General features: G+C 47.9%; 1 protein-coding gene across 1 annotated transcript in view; it reads right to left on the minus strand.

The window, feature by feature from the left end:
• Nucleotides 1–13,237, minus strand: part of SHB (SH2 domain containing adaptor protein B) — a 107,630-nt gene that overhangs the window by 61,513 nt on the left and 32,880 nt on the right. The window lies entirely within an intron of this gene.

Consider the following 13,237-nt stretch of genomic DNA (forward strand, 5'->3'; position numbering starts at 1 on the left):
GATGCTAGGATGCAAAACCCAGGTCAAACAGGGAAACTCGACCTGTTGCTTTATCATGGACACCCACTGTGGGCAAGGCCCAAGCTAGGAATGTGGGGAAGGTTAGCTGTGAAGGCAGCTCTTGGGAAGCCCACTATTTCCAGGAAACACATGTGTGTATATCAACCCCAGTGCACACTGGAAAAGGGGGCTCAGTGCAGGGCCTGGAAGGGGCAGGGCAGGAGGGAAGAGAAGGCATTTGAATCGACAGCTCTGACGAGTGGAGACAGGAGAAGGGCAGCGTTCTCTGTGGAAGGACCAAGGCAAGCCAAGGCAACGCGGCTGGAAAGAATGCAGTCGCTGCCCACTTAATTTTTTTATAGTGGTAAAATATACGTAATAACATTGATCATTTTAGCCATGATGAGGTGTACAATTCAGTGGCATCAAGTACACTCACACTGTTGGCAACCACTGTCATCGTCCGTCTCTAGAATGTTTTCATCTTCCCAAACTGAAACTCCCAATTCCCCCCTTTCCAGTCCCCAGTAACCAACATTCTACTTTCTATCTCTATGAACCTGACTGCTCTAGGCCCATCCTGAATGAAATGGAATCATTCAGCTTCATAACGTTTTCAAGGTTCTTTCATGTTGTAGCATAGTATGTGTCAGAACTTCACTTTTTGGTTTTTTTTTTAGTTGGAGTCTCATTCCATTGCTGAGGCTGAAGTGCAGTGGCATACTCACGGCCACCCCAGTGTCAACGTGCTGAGTTCCAGCAATCCTTCCGCCTCAGCCTTCCAAGTAGCTGGAACTATAGGTGCACGCTACCACACCTGGCTAATTTTTTGATTTATTGTAGAAATGAGGTCTCACCAAGTTGCCCAGGCTGTTCTCGAACCCATGGGCTCAGGCAATCCTCTCACCTCGGCCTCCCAAAGTGCTGGGATTACAGGCTTGAGCCACGTGCCTGGCCACTTCACTTCTTTTTAAGGCTGAATAATATTCCAGTGTATGTAGGCCCATTGTCCACTTTGGCTGAAGCACAGGACCAAGGAGGTGAGGGAGTAGAGGTGAGACTTGAGGGTCATGAGAGTGAGCCATGGCAATGCTCTCTTGAGTTGAGCTCCAGTGGCATAAAGATGTGGCAGAAGTCCATAGGAGTTATGTGCCTGGAAGGGTGGCTGATAAAAACAAGAATGACATCAGCCCTTCCGAGCAAGAGCGCTGCTCTCTGCCTGGGATTTATGATCCAAGGCCAGCTCACAGAGATGACGAAAATTCTCACCTGTACACACCCTGATAAAACAGAAGCCAAGGGTGCCGTGCCCTATGATCTTCAGTGTTTACATTAATTAACTCTACACCAGTATTTTCCAAACTTCATTTAGTCCCATACTGATTTTATGACTTGGGTGGTTTTCAACTACCACCTATGTTGTTATTTACCAAAGATGCTAATAACAAATAATGATAAAAGAATTATATAATTTAAAACATAATAAAATGAATAAAATATATATATTGCCCCACTTTTTAGAGCAAATAAATTCATTTAAAAGGAGAGCTTCATATCAGCAAATCATAAGTTGCTATCCTTTGCAAAAATAGATGCTGAGGACAGAATGAATGAGAACCAAACCCATGAGGTAGGTATTATCCCTGTCTGCCGGGAGGCTGAGCCCAGGACGTGCTTTCTCTCTGCTGCAAGGGGAGATTTGCAAGTGTTGGCAGGCTGGTGAGGGATGCAAGCAGCAAAAAAACACTTTCCTTGGCAAATGAGAATAATTTTCTCTCTAGAAAGGGAGAGCATAAAAAGACAAAAACCTTCTCACGATATGCTTCTCAGGACACTTAAAATCACATCTCCTATGAGGAGGTGTCCTATACTTTGGCAAAACACAGCTTATATTGGGTCCTTCCAGGAAACTGGGATCATTAGTTTTAAGGATGATGCTTTCCTTTTATAGAGAAAGGAAGAAGAAAAGAAAAGGGAAGAGCTGCAGGATGGTGGACTTTGTTACTTTAAGGTAATGACCAACCCTAAGGCACTGTGGGCAAACTATCTGATCTGCTACTTACAGCTTTGTAGGGTCCTCGTCATCTGCTACTCTCCCTCTGGTTCTGAGGAGCACAGTCTAGCCTCCTGTCAGGGCATTCTGAGAGCTGAGGACACCACAGCTAATAAGGCACTGACCTGGGAACACCATCTTCTTCTTCCCTCTCTTTCACAAAAGCAATCAGGACCAGTAACCACCACCGTGCACTCAGCAGTTTACAAAGCACTTTCCATGCGATCCACCATTTAATCCACCAACAATTCACAGATGTACTTCCTGTTGGCTTTGATAATCAGGAGCGCTTTTGCTCTCTCTCGCTCTCACAGAGAGATACTCAGTGAATGTGGTGGGATAAATGAATGAGAATTGACAGTCAGAAACCACGATCTACCTCCAAATCCCTGATAATTTATGAAAGTCTCTGACAGCATGATAAAGTCTCTGGAATAATATGCCAAATGCACACAGTTTAGTATTACACAATATTCAGAAGAGACAGATATTCTACATAAATACCAGCCTAAAAGGAAAACATGTGCAGTGAATAGATTAGCTATTAAATCAGAGGGGCTTGTGCACACACCTCTCATACGGGATTTATTGTTCCAGAAGCATCTGTGCTTTACCAAAGCTGGGTTAGTAATGGCATGCGGTTAGGGCAGGGGATGTTATAATGGCAACCATTAAAACAAGTCTCCCTCTGTATTACATGGTGAATTCAAATTTTCATTAAGGCCCCAACAACAGGGAACAGTTAAGTAAATTATGGCATGCTAATTGGATGGAATATTAAGCAGCCATTAAAATGATAAATCTGAAGATTATGTAGCTACATGGAAAAGTGTGCATGAAATTATGCTAACCTAAAAAGTAGAATACAAGACTTTATGTGTGGAGGGCAAATGCAGGCTTTCTAAACAAGTCTTGGGCAATGTGAACAAGGTCCCACGGGAATCCTGCTCCTTGATTGGGAATTGGTAGATAGCAGCATTGTGCTGTTGCCTGTAACATCTACACTCTGATGACAGCAATGCGTGAGTATAGGCACACAAGAATAAAAAGCTGAAAACCCAGCACAGGGAGGTAAACAGCTACTGCGTATCACCGCAGAGTTATTTTTGAAAGTCATTTTAAATAATGCATAAAGACACTAGTAAATAAAAAAATGTAATTAAGATGAAGAACACGTAAAGTAAATATGATTTTAAGCAGCTTGGGCTTCCAGGAGCTGTGTGTGTTTAGGAAGCAGCTGCCTTTCCCTGAGAAAATGTCCATTTAGGGAGCATCTTCTCTCCCAGGAGAGGTTCACCAAAAGCCCCAGGAAGTCAAGGGACATTGTACCACGTCAGCTCACCAGACATCGCTGTCTCCTGCCTAATGACCAGGCCTGTCCTCCTTATTAGCTAGGCCAATTCCTGATGGTCCAGACACTGATCCAACAGGGGAGACAAGAACCATATGTTTTAAGCCACAAGTTATCTGGACATCACCATCTACACATTCATAGAAAATGACCTTTAATATTAGGTGGCAGGCTGTAATTTCATGCCTCTTAGGCAGAGAGCAGAAACATTAATAGGGTGGGGATTTCTGTTGACCTCTGGAGTAGAAAGGTATGTAAGTGGAACTACACACAGAAAAAGAACAGAGACATAAAGCACGTTCTTTAGAATCAGAGAATATGACATCTGGAAGGATCCTAAGAATTTGCCTGGGCACATTCACCAAGAGGGCTGGGCAGGAGCGTTGGCTGCAGTCTGTGGCCAGGCAGGCCTGGGAATGTGGAAAAGGCAAGGGAGGGATAATCCTGAGTGGATCTGATGGGGGTCCAGAGATTCCTCAGTCCACAAGCAACACGTTTTGCTCCAATAGTCACCAACTCTGTGCCACACACACATTCTCTCTTACTTTATGTAAGTGGGGGCTTGTGTCTGTAGTCCTAGCTACTTGGAAGGCTGAGGTGGGAGGATCACTTAAGGCCAAGGGGCCCAAGACCAGCCTGGGCATTAAGAGCCTGTCTCTGAAAAATATACTATATATAAAAGACTTTATGTTCTAATTGAGCGGAAACGGAGAGGAAGGTACGAAGACTTCCCATATACTTCTAGCCCCCACGGGTACGGCCTCCTCAATAATCCACATCCCCCGTTAGAGTGATTGATTTGTCATAATTATGCACGTACAACTGCACGTCATTATCACTCAAAGGCCGCAGTTTACATCAGGGTTGGAATGCACTCTGGGTGCTGCACAACCTCTGGGTTTGGACAGATGTGCCTGTTCACCACTCCTTTCCCACAACCCCTATCAACAAACAATCTTTTTACTCGCTTTCGCCTTTTCCAGAATGTCGTATAGTTGGATTCATGCAGTATGGAGCCTTTCAGATGGGCTTCTTTTTCTTAGTAATAGGCATTTTTGGCTGGGCTCAGCCTGTAATCCCAGCACTTTGGGAGGCCGAGGTGAGTGGACGGCCTGAGCCCACAGGTTTGAGACCTGCCCGGGTAACTTGAGGAGACTTCATCTCTACAATAAATCAAAAATTAGCCAGGTGTGGTAGCGCGCGCCTGTAGTTCCAGCTACTTGGAAGGTTGAGACGGAAGGATCGCCTGGGCCCAGCAGGTTGAGGCTGCAGTGGCTGAGAGCGTGCCACTGCACTCCAGCCTGGGCAACGGAGTGAGACTCCAACTCAAAAATAAAAAATGTATTTTGCTTCCTCTGTGCCTTTTCGTGGCTTGATAGCTCATTTATTTTTAGTGAATAACATTCCATTGTCTGGATTGTACCATGATTTATCCATTCGCCTACTGAAGGACATCTTGGCTCCTTCCAGGTTTTGGTAACTATGAATAAAAGCTGCTATGAATATCTGCGTGTAGTCTTTTGTGTGGACACAGGTTTTCAACTTCTCTGAGTAAATATCAGGAGTGTGAATGCTGGACCATATGATAAGAGTATGTTTAGTTTTGTAAGAAACCCACAGACTGTCTTCCAAAATGGCACGTTAACTGGATGGAACAGTAAGCAGCCATTAAAATGATAAATCTGAAGATTACTGGCTACATGGAAAAGCATGCATGAAGTTATGCTAACCTAAAAAGTAAAACACAAGACTGTTTATGTGTGCATTTCCACTAGCAATGAATGAGAGCTTCTGTCGTGTGCTTCTTTCTTTTTGCTTTTGCTGCCAGGGAACTCAGCATTCGTTCTGATATTTACCTTCAGAAGCTGTCTTAGCTTAGGCAAGGGGCAGAGTCACTTGCCTTTTATTCCACACACATTTCGACTTCCATTCTAACAGCCTTGTTACATACAGGCATACCTCAGAGATATTGCGGGTTCAGTTCCAGATCACCACGATACAGTGAATATTGCAATAAAACAAGTCATACTTTTTGGTTTCCTGGTACATATAAAGGTTATGTTTATAATATACTGTAGTTTGTTAAATGTGCAGTAGGGAATAGGGAGGCCCAAGAAGACAGAAAGATGTGGGAACAGCTGGTCAGTGAAACAGAACACACACATTTATCAATTAAATTTGCCATCTTACATGGGTGAGGTTTGTCCCCAAAACAATTACAATAGTAATGTTAAAGAGCACTGATCCCAGATCACCCTAACAGACATAATAATGATGGAAAAAGTTTGAAATAATGTGAGAATTTACAAAATGTGACATAAAGACACAAAATGCCCACATTCTGCTGGAAAAATGGTGCCAAACAGACTTATTTGACACAGGGTTGCCACAAACCTTCAATCTGTATTAAAAAAAAAAAAAGCAATACCTGTGAATCACAATACAGCAAAGTGCAATAAAATGAGGTGTGTCTACACAGTTCCTTTTATTAGGAACAGCCTCAACTCTGTATTTTGAAAGGAGATGACACACATCTAATGAAATGATATATAACACACCTTGTGGTAAATATCTTTTATCAGTAAGAAGACTAGAAAAAAATAAACTTCTTTACCCGATGTGCTTTTGCTGCCAAGGAATTCAGCATTAATTTTGATGTTTAACCTCAGAGGTTAAATGTCAAACATGTTTATGTACTGTTCAGGAATAGAAAAAGAGGACTTGATTTCACTGTCTGGGAAACTGAGGCCAAGGACATCCCAGTGCATCACTGGTGCCCCAGTTTTCTCTGGCCGCACAGGCATCCACCTGTCCTCACACTCAGCCACATATTTACTGAATGCCCAGTACAAGAGAAGACAGAGCAGAATTGATACTACAACCTGAGAATGACGAAAGACAGCTTTCTGTGGGGGGAAGCTGGGAGGGCCTTAAAGAATTTAGACACGAGGCCACACAGAATATGAGCACTAGATAGAGGAAGAAGAGTCAGAGGCCTAGGGGATCAGAAGTATAAGGTGCCCCTGGGGTTGCTTGGGGGTGGGGGAAGGGGACTTACAGGTGCCTAGTGGGAGATGACGCTGGAGGCAGATGAAAGAGGTTTTCTGAGCCGGGCTTGGTGTCTCAGCCTGTAAGCCCACACCTTGGGAGGCTGAGGTGAGTGGATTGCCTGAGCCTGCGGGTTCGAGACCCGCCTGGGCAACTTGACGAGACCTCATCTCTACAATAAATAAAAAAATTAGCTGGGCATGGTAGTGCGCGCCTGTAATTCCAGCTACTTGGAAGGCTGGGGTGGAAGGATCACCGGAGCCCAGTGGGTTGAGGCTGCGGTGGCCGGGAGCACACTGCACTCTAGTCTGGGCGACAGAGTGAGACTCCAACTCAAAAAAAAAAAAAAAGAGGTTTTCTGGATGCCCTTAAATGCTGCAGGATGGTACCACCCAAAGAATGTTTAAGGAGAGGCACTCTGGAACCTCTGGGTAGGGCAGAGCTGGGTGGGGAGAGGCAGGCATAGATGTGCAGAAACCTTGCTGGAAATGACAGACACTGGACTATAGACCTCTCACCTCTAACTTCCCCAGCTCAGCTTGTCTGGGAATCCACAGAGGATGGGTCCCAAATCAGAGGGTGTCAGAGTTCAGCAGGGACGTGCGGCCCTCCATTCCCAGGCCTTGCCGTCATCTCTCAGCCCAAGAAGCCTCTACTCAGCCAGCGGAGGGCAAGCCGGCCTGCCATCAGCATCCCTGACCTCTCCCACACAGCTCTGTGGTCACCTGGGGTCTGTGCCTAAGATGCCAGGGTTGTGAGTAAATTAGACCCAGATCCCCAGGTGGTGCCAGGAAGGGCTGCGTTACTAGAACGACGCACCTGCCACTGACTGGAGCTGCCCCGTGCTAACCACCTGAAGGGAGGCCAGGCCCTGGGTCCAGGGAACTGACAGGTACAACAGCACCGTGTGGCATGTGAAAATACTGATCCTGCCAGGCTGGTTGGCCTGGCTCCTGACTCCAGCAAGTGACTGGGGGCAAGCTGCCTTAGTTTCCTCATAGTTGGAGCAGGGACAACAGCACCTACCTTAGAAGGATGTTAGAAGGATTAAATTAATCCATGCATGTCAAGTGTTGAGAATGGTGCCTGGTACACAGAAAGCTTTCCATGAATGTTTTTTCAGTGACCACTACTAGGGGCTTCCTTGGAGCCCCAACTCCAAGACTCTTCCTCCTCTGAGATGGTCCTTTGTCCCCTGTGCCATGGAAGAACTGCTTACTGAAACCTCGCAGGCTAACCTGCACTGAAACAGAAGGGGTTTAACACCAGCCTCTGAGCCTGTTTCCATTTCTGGGTCCGTAGCTCCTGAGGCCAGAGCTGCTTTGGCAATCTGACACCCCCATGTGGAGCCACACGCCAGGTCAGCTCTAGGGTGGAACATGACACGTATAGGGGAGGTCTCATGTATGCCTAGGTACCACACATTATAGATGGGGAAGCTGATGCCTGGGGAAGAGAAGAAAGTCACAGGGATTAGCCTCAGGCCCCCTAACTCCTGGCTCAGGGTTCTTTTGGTCTTTCCCAGATGCCTTCTGACATCTCTTTTATCTGTTTGTCTTGTTTTTAGATCTCTGGAGGCCAGGGCATCTATTTTAGTTGGATTTCTGGGGTGTTAAAAGCACACCTGGCACCATAGTCTGAGTGATGCGCTCTGCAGGAGTGGCGGGTGGCTTTCCCTAATTAGACACGTGGGAAAACCCAGCCAAGTACCAGGTGCCACATCAAAGGGGAGGCTGGACTTTCTCCCCATCTGAACCATTCAAATACCTGTGGGAAAAAGACCCTCCCTCCACTTGGGATGCTTCAATGGACATCTGAATTCAGGGGCCCTTGGAGGCTGAGGGTGGACTGCATGGGACAGCAGGAGTCCTTGGGGTGGATGCTGCAGGCCAGTAAGGGCAGAGTAGGGCAGTACAGCTCAGAGACAGAGCCCGGAGACACCTCAATCTTCACACAAGCAGGAGGCCACACCTTCTCTTCCTCGCCTATCTGGTCTAGTTTCCGGAGCTGTCTAGAAGCCAGGAGACTGACTAATTGGAGTTCTTTTGCCATCTCTTTCCAGGCGTGCACAGAAACACCCAAGTAACAGGGTGGTTCTGTGGAAGTAGGGCTGTGGGATAAGAACAATGGTCATGTTGGAATCAGAGTAGGGCCTGTTGCTGCCCGGCGGAACCTGTATGGATTGATCTTTTTTTTTTTTTTTGAATTGGAGTCTCACTGTCGCCCAGACTGGAGTGCAGTGGCCGCTCCCGGTCACCGCAGCCTCGACCTGCTGGGCTCCGGCGATCCTTCTGCCTCAGCCCTCCAAGTAGCTGGAATTACAGGCATGCGCTACCACACCCGGCTGATTTTTTGATTTATTGTAGAGATGAGGTCTCGCTGCCCAGGTGGGTCTTGAACCGCGGGCTCAGGCAATCCACTCACCTCAGCCTCCCAAAGGCGCGGGATTACAGGCTGAGCACCAAGCCCGGCGGCTTGATCTTTTAAGCTCAGCCCAAAGGGGAGGGAAAGGTCCAGGTCTGGAGTCAGGAAGCTGGGGTTTGCTTCCTTCTTTTGGTCATCTGCACAGTGACAGTATCTTCTCCTGAGCTCCTATGGCCTGAAGTACCAAAGGGGAGACAAAGCCCGCATACCTGATGACAACAAATGTGCTTTCATGGTGATTTAAAAGGTCACGCGGGTCTCATCGCAGAGCTCGCGGGTGTTCCCTGCAATTATTGCCATGTTCTTCAGCGCTGCCCGTCACTCTACATCTTCCAGTGACTGCCTTTGCGTGCGGAGGCCTTGGAACTGCTGCAGGCCTGCGTTCTGGCGCCATCCCCTGTGGAGATTCAGTGAGGCAAGCTCGCTGCTCTGGGGGCCAAAGGCTGGGAGCGAACGGGCCTCCCTTTAAAGGAGTCACTTCTTAGGAGGCAGTTTTTTGATTCCACGTTGACTGCAAGACCCAGCTTCCTAGGCAAGTGGGGAGCCTGCCTGCTTTTCTTCCTTGAACAACTACTGAGCCCCTACCTTGTGCCACAATGGACCCTAGGCCAGAAGCTGAGCACTCACGTGGCATTCGATAGGGGTCCCGCCACTCAGAGAACTCATGGCTCAGCAAGAGAATCGGAGTGCCACCACCTATAAGCACTGAGCTGACAACAGTGCTGAGTTACTGAGTGCCTGCCTGCCTATGCCAGGTACTGTCCAGGGCATTGGGAGTAAATTATTCCTCATCCCCAAGACACAGAGAGGCAAGCATTATGCTGCATTTTACAGTGCAGAAACCGAGGTTCTGACAGCTGCAGAAGCTAGGTTGGGACTAACTTCTGACTGGCTCCACTGGTCCTCCATGCATTGCCAGCTAGGATGAGGCAGAAAGGAAATTCAGCTTCAGGATTAGCACAGCTTCAGTGAGGAGATGGCATTTCACAGAATCTCAAGTCCTAGTGCAAGGAGACCCCTGGAGGGTCTGGGAAGCCAAGGGACCTGCCTGGTGGCACACCCAGTGAAGGGTGGGCCCAGGAGTAGAATGCACCCAAGAAGGAGGAGACTTACACAGTGAAAATGAGGTCACCAGGAGAAAGAGCAACTGAGGCAGGACAAGCATGAGCAAAAGCTTGGGGGAAGAAAGCTGGAGAGTTTTTGAGGTAAAATCAGAGTTTGTGCTGCCTTAACCCTAGTGCTCATGAGGTAGACCAGAAAAGGCAAGTGATCCCAAGAGAAGGTGGGGCTGTGGAGAACTGGAATGCCAGGACCATAGTACAATTTCTAAAGGGCGGGATATTGGGAATGGTGGATCTGAAGCCTTAATCAAGTCTGTGCTTAACATACAAAAAATCCTTTTAGAAGCTGGCAGGAAACACCGGGGTGTGGTAATAGTTGCTAAAAATCCAAAGGCTGGGCCCTCCAAACAATTAGGACCTCACCCTTTTCAGAAGTGGACAGAGGATGCCCAGGGCTCCAGAAAGAAAAACACACTCCTGTGAACAGCTTCCAAATGTAGAGGAAAGTGCCAGCATTTCCACTGGAACGAGGGGCAGGGGCCAGGCCAGCAAGGGAACCAGCATTCTCAGGCCAACCCCAACGCTACACACAAAGGCCAGGGCCCAGCAGGGACTTCCCGGGGCCTCGGCAAATGGAGCCTGATGTGTGTGCAACCCTGTGTCTTCTGAGTGTGTGCAACCCTGTGTCTTCTGATGTGTGTGCAACCCTGTGTCTACTTGTTTGGAGGGCCTGTGCCCCACTCACGCGATCTTCCAGTCTGCTGGGTGTGGTGAGGCCTTAGCTTCCAGGGAGGTCTGGGGCCACACTCTAATGAGGAAGAGCCATGGGGGACAGGCTTTCATGCCAGACCAGTCACACTATACCTCTTACCCTGTGGGGGCTTTAGCTCGTACCAAGCAGCTTCACCTTCATTCTCACAGAACCTCATAGAGCAAGCTGTGAGGGGCTGTGACACACACAGACCCCTCCTCACCTGACTGACACAAAGGCTGCAGCTCTGACATGCTCTGCGGTCCAGTTGGGTTTCAAAGACTCAACTGTCAGTAACACCCACTCTAATAATCCCCAAAGCCTGGGCACGGTGGCTCAAGCCTATAATCCCAGCACTTTGGGAGGCTGAGGCGAGAGGATTGCCTGAGCCCATAGGTTCAAAACCAGTCTGGGCAACATGGTGAGACCTCATCTTTACAATAAATAAATAAATAATTAGCTGGGCATGGTAGCACGTGCCTGTAGTTCCAGCTACTTGGAAGGCTGAGGCAGAAGAATTGCTTGAGCCTACAGGTCAAGGCTGCAGTGGCTGGGAGCGTGCCACTGCACTCCAACCTGGACGAGGGAGTGAGACTCCAACTCAAAAAAAAAAAAAGTTCCCGAGTGCCAGGGTCTAAGTGCATTACATTCAGTTTCTCATTGAATTCTCATGCCAACCCCATGAGGTGGTACCTTGTAGACACTGCCATTTGATGGACAGCCATAGAGCAATGAGAAAGGGAAGGAGGCAGCCTGGCTTCAAAGCCCATGTTCTAACCTATGCAGTGTCTACGCCACCTTTCCAAGCTGATGCTCCCTCTACCCTACCATGTATGAAAGAACATGAACATGTTAGGGTCCACAAGGGAAACAAGTGCTGGAAGAGCCTTGTCTCTGCTCCAGCTCAGTCCTGGTCTCACCCTTCCCAGTCCTGCGGCTTATCTAACCACATGCAGGTTCTTAATGGATCTATTATGGTCAGTCTGGGAGGAAAGCAAAGGGCAGTATTATGAGGAGGAGAGTGGCCCATTAGGTGGTATTCAACACATTCTAGATGAGTTAGAGGGGCAGCCATGCTGGTCCCAGTCTGGCTGGTACTTAGTGATTATACCCACTGGCAGTGGGTGCAGGGTGCAGCCACCCAGGGTAAAAACAGGGCCCTTTTCTGGGTACGATGCTTCCCTCTAGCTATACCTGGTGGACCTGGTCACCTATACTAAGGTACCCCTCGACACATGCCAGGTTTCCCAGTCAAATTGTTCAAACTCCACTGTACACCTAGAGCTAGTCATCAAGCTAGTCTCAAGCTGAGGGATGCTGCTAGCACTATGCTCCGTGACCAGCACAGCTGCCCTGACAGAAGCAACTTGCTGAGATCTGGCAAGTTCTCTGCCCAGCCTTCCTCACTCTGGAACCGCTTCAAGACAGGAACTAATCCCCCTAGAAACTTATAGACAACCTCTGCTTTCTGGGTAGTGATGAAGAGGTTGTGGTCTGGGACAAGCCTGGCTCTCCGCTCACCAGCTGAGTGACCTTGGCCAACCACCTGATCTATCAGGGCCAATATTCCTTGCAGGTGAGGTGAGAGGGGTTGAACTAGATGATCTCAAGAGGCCTTACTGATTCCAGAGTCCCTCAGTCTGATTCTACAAAAAGTGGCACACTTCTTGTTCCAGTACTGTGGCTCCAGCAAGGAGGAAGGAGGCACAGCAAGGGTCCCATCCTACCAGTGTGTGGGTCACAGACCTCAGCGTCCTAACCACCTACCAGTAAAACCATCTAAAATCCCACTATATGCAACAAAAACCCTGCCTGGTGAGAAGTTCCACTCCAATACAAAGCTGTATCTTCCTAGCTTGGGATGATTCATCTGATGTGCCAACTTGGCTGGCCTAGGGGGTGCCCAGATATTTGGCTGAACATTATTCTGAGTGTTTCTGCAAGTGTTTTTGGATGGCATCAACATTTAAATTGCTAGGCACAGTGGCTCACGCATGTAAATTCCAGCACTTTGAGAGGCTGAGGTGAGAGAATTGAGGTGAGAGAAATGAGGTGAGAGAATTGAGGTGAGAGGGGTTGAGCAACATGGTGAGACCTCAGTAATTAATCAAAAAAAATTGTCTCTACAATAAATCAAAAAAATCAGCCAGGTGTGGTGACACATGCCTGTGGTTTCAGATACTTGGAAGGTTGAGGCGGAAGGATTGCCTGAGCGCAGCAGGTTGAGGCTGCAGTGGCCATGAGCATGCTACTGCACTCCAGCCTGGGCAACAGAGTGAGACTCCTACTAAAAAAAAAATTTTTTTTTAATTGGTAGACTGAGCAGATAGCAGCCCCCCCATTGGGGGCTTCATCCAATCAGTTGATGGCCTGTATAGGACAAAAAGGTGGACCTTCCTCTGTGCAAGAGAATTCTTCTGCATGACTACCTTTGAATTGGGACATGGGCTTTTTTCCTGCCTTCAGATTTGAACTATACCATTGACTCTCCCAGTTCTCAGGCCTTCAGATTTGGACTAGGATTGGTCCAAAGATCAATTGACAGAATG

The sequence above is a fragment of the Carlito syrichta genome, unplaced genomic scaffold (assembly GCF_000164805.1).
Source record: "Carlito syrichta isolate Samal-C Ts95f unplaced genomic scaffold, Tarsius_syrichta-2.0.1 Scaffold287507, whole genome shotgun sequence".
Taxonomy (NCBI): Eukaryota; Metazoa; Chordata; class Mammalia; order Primates; family Tarsiidae; genus Carlito; species Carlito syrichta.